Source organism: Lactuca sativa, chromosome 3 (assembly GCF_002870075.4).
Source record: "Lactuca sativa cultivar Salinas chromosome 3, Lsat_Salinas_v11, whole genome shotgun sequence".
Taxonomy (NCBI): domain Eukaryota; kingdom Viridiplantae; phylum Streptophyta; class Magnoliopsida; order Asterales; family Asteraceae; genus Lactuca; species Lactuca sativa.
Window position 1 is genome coordinate 115,400,868 of NC_056625.2, and position 4,498 is coordinate 115,405,365.

The window sequence follows — 4,498 nt, forward strand, 5'->3', positions numbered from 1 at the left end:
TAACTTTACGATTCCTGAAATTTTTGATATGCATCATAGGAATTATTTGTAACTTGCTTGTTATTTTAACTCTTGATCGTTATTTGTTTTAATGGAATCCATAATTTGTCCTCAAGTTATGGATTACCAAAAGTCACACTTTTAAATTCCATTATTAAACACATAGGTTACATAAAATGAAAATTCACTCATTTTATTAAACCATTAACTCATAAGTTATGAAGATGAAAAGTTTTGAAAGCTACAAAAATTGCCCTCATGTTTTGGAACATGTAAAGTCACTTTAAAAACTTTAGTTCCAACCCATAGAATTTTAAAAGTTAAAATTCAACCCTTCTAATTTATAATATTATAAGTTTAATAATAATTATATATGTATAAGAACAAAGTCATTTTACCGTTAGTAGGCCTCATTCACGAAGCCGGTCTATAGGGGGGGGGGGTATAAGCTTGTTGCCTATAACATGGCAGTTTTAATGGGTGTCCACTCTCACCCACTGCTTCCTTGATCGGTGGAGGGTCGTTAGCCGAACGGGTAAGACAAGGACTTTAAATCTTCATTAAAAGTATGATGAATACAAAGTAACTAAATGTTTTATAAATTCCCAATCTTAGTTACTTTAGGAAAATTTGAATAAGGTGCTAATCCATGAAATTACACTTTGAACTTTGATTAAGTCGTTAGTGGAGCGTGTGTGATTAACTGGCACACTATCATGGACTTAACAAGGTAGGCAAATGGTAACTTTATATTTATCATAGTATCGGTGGAGCGCATGTGGTTAATCGGCACATTGATTGAGGGGTAAGTATTAAGGGTACCAAGTAATTTGCATGATTACTTCACACCTTTTTTTGTGATCCTCGACATCCTAATCACAAAACCTAAAGGGAACACTCGAGATTAAAACATGTCATTGAAAAGTTCAATGAATCTCAAAGAATATAGGAGTTTCAAAACCAATTAAAACCTAATAATTTATTTCGTTTTCATGGTGGAAATTGGTGAATCGATATTCACCTACCTTTCAAATATGTTATAGCTTAGATTACGACATCCCTCTTCTAAGTTATAATATAATGTGATTGGATCCTAGCCTTAATATTACATTTGGGTGTTTTATTAAAAATTATTCTTATATCTAAACTAAACTTGTCTTTCTTCTTTTAGATGTCTTCCAACAATGTTGCTTCTATCTCAAACCCTACTGGCTCCTTCTCTCTCTTGAACCTTTGTGGGAGATTCATATTTGATGGATCCAACTTTATGGATTGGATCAGGAACATCAGGATGGTCACTCGGTATGAGAACAAAGAATTTCTTCTCGACAAGGAGCTTAAGGTACCCGAGCTGTCTGCTACTCTTGAGGAGATCGCTGAATATGAGGCACATGAAAGAGATGCTACCAAAGTGGCATGCATCATGTTGGCCACTATGACAGCCGAGCTCCAAAAGTCCTATGAGGAATAATATCCTTTTGAGATGCACTAAAATTTGATGGACCACTACCATCAGAGTGCTCATCAAGAGTGATATGAAATAATCTCCTCCATGATAACAACCCGGTTGAAGGATGGTGAACCCATCACGGTCCACGTGCAAAGAATGCAAAGGTATGTGGACCGTTTGCTGAAACTGAATGTGAACTTACCCGAGGAGTTAGCAATAGATATCATTTTGCACTCCTTACCATCGTGTTATGATCAATTCCGCATGACATACCACATGAACAAGGAGGAAGTTACACTCAACAAACTTCAAGGACTCTTGAAGACCACAAAAACTGGTCTTAAGATTAAATCGGTTGTTACCACTCCTACTACAACCACAGCCCCGCTCTTGGCAATCGGGCAAGGCAAAGGAAAGAAGAGGAAGAGCCCTTCGAAGGGTACCAAGGGAAAGTCTCTTGATGGCTCCTCTTCAAGTGGAACCAAGAAAGGTTTCGTCACTCCTTTTGCTAACCCTAAAGAGGCGGAATGATAACCTAGGAAATAATGTACTGTGTATTGATTTTTCCACTAGCTTGGATAAAGTATCTTTATGGCATTGTCGTCGTGGACATGTAAGCAAGAAACGCATAGGCCAACTCCAAAAGGATGGAGTCTTGGAGTCGTTTGACCTAAAGTCAGATGATAGTTGTGAATCTTGTTTGCTTAGGAAAATGACAAAGTCACCCTTCACTAGCACTTGTGCTAAGGGTGAGAGTTTGTTGGACCTCATACACACTGATGTGTGTGGACACTTCAGAACCGCCACAAGAGATGCTAACCGCTTCTATGTTACTTTTACTGATGGTTTTAGTAGATATGGATATGTCTACTTAATCAAGCATCAGTCAGAGACCTTTGAAGGATTCAAAGATTTCAAGCAAGAAGTGGAGAATCAGTTGGGCAGGAACATTAAGATGCTTCGATCCGATCGAGGTGGTGAGTATCTTAGTACATAGCTACTTTACTATCTTAAGGAATGTGGAATTTCAATTGACACCTCTCAGGACACCACAACTTAATGGTGTGGATGAGAGGTGCAATCGAACCTTATTGGTTATGGTTCGTTCCATGATGAGTTGAGATTGGCTACTAATCTCTTTCTGGGGGTATGCTTTAGAGACTGCCACCCATATCCTTGATCTAGTTCCTATAAAGAAGGTTGTCAAAACACCTCATGAGATGTGGACTGGAAAAGTTCCCAATCTGGACCACATCAAGATTTGGGGTTGTGAGGCTTTTATGAGGCGCGAGTCTCACGATAAGCTCGAACCATGAAATGAGAGGTGTATTTTCATCGGCTACGCACATAAATAATTTGGTTACCTTTTCTACAGACCTAGTGATAATGTGGTCTTTGTAGCAAGGAGAGGAATCTTTCGAGAGAGAGAGAGAGAGAATTCATGATCCAAGGAATTAGTATGAGGAAAATTGACCTTGAAAAAATTCAAGAGTCAAGTGGTGAATGCACCTAAGCATTACTATGTTTTCCATATTACTGCGGAGGGTGATACACTTATCAGTGATAACGCAATGATATGCTTGAATGAACCTAACAACTACTCGAAAGCCATTGCAGGTCCTAAGGCTGCAAAATGGAAAGAGGCTATGGACAGTGAGATTCAATACATGTATGAAAATAATGTTTGGAACTTGGTTGTCAATGTACCAGGTCGTAACACAGTTGGGTGGAAAGGAATCTTCAAGAAGAAGATCGACATGGATGGTACTGTACACACTTATAAGGCGCGACTGGTTGCAAAGGGCTTTTCTCAAACTCTGGGAGTTGATTATGATGAGACATTTTCACCAGTAGCGAAGATTAAGTCTATTAGCGTTATGTTATCCATTGTTTCATTTCATGATTATGAAATATGGCAAATGGATGTCAAAACCGCTTTCCTTAATGGAAAGTTGGCTGAGGATGTTTACATGAGTCAGCCAGAGGGTTTTGTCAGTATAGAGCACGCTAATAGAGTGTGTAAGCTTGAGAAATCCATCTATGGATTAAAGCAAGCACGTCGCAGATGGAATCTTTGCTTCGATGAGAAGGTTAAAGAGTTTTGCTTTTCGAGGAGTGAAGATGAATCTTGTGTATATGTCAAGGCTAGTGGGAGTATAGTCAGCTTTTTGGTGTTGTATGTGGATGACATAATACTCATAGGAAATGACATCCCAACTCTGTAGGAAGTTAAGTCTTGGCTTGGGAAGTGTTTCGCTATAAAGGACCTTGGAGAAGCTTCATATATCCTAGGGATAAGGATTTTGAGAGACAGGAGTAAAAGACTAATTGGACTTAGTGGCCGTTTGATATGCAAAGCGGGACTGGGTCCATAACATACCAATTAGCACGTTTGATATTGATTATAGATTATGGGACTCGGTCCAATGAAAATAGAGGACTCGGTCCTTGCTTTAAACTTGATAGACCGAGTAAAAAATCAAAGATGTCGATGCCCTATTTCCCTCCCCTGTTAACCTCCCTATGACGAATTAGCAATCCAAGGCAGCGATTAACAGCAGCAAAGCAACGATCAATAGCAGCAACTTCGATCAGCAGCAACAACATCAATCAACAACAGGTTTCTTTTTAATTTTTTATCCTTTTTTTTCTGCATTCATAAGCAGGGGCAAAACTGTCCATAATTTATTGATTGTTAAAATTTCAATGTTTTTCATGTCCTTGATTAAGGGGTTTGTTTATCTTGTTTTGTCCTTATTTTTTTCTGCATTCATAATCAGGGGAAAAATTGTCCACAATATATTGATTCTTAAAATTTCAATGTTTTTCATGTTCTTGATTTTCATGTCCAAAAATCTATTTTTTGTCCTTGTTTTTCATGTTGTCGATTGTTAAAATTTCCATGGGAGCATGCATGTTATTTCCTAATTATTGAAAACAAAAAGTGATTTTTTTTATTAATTACTATATATCTTCCAAAAACAAAATTGGTGCATATGAAATTATGGTGGTGTCGAATAATGATAATCAAGTTGTTGAAAACACAAG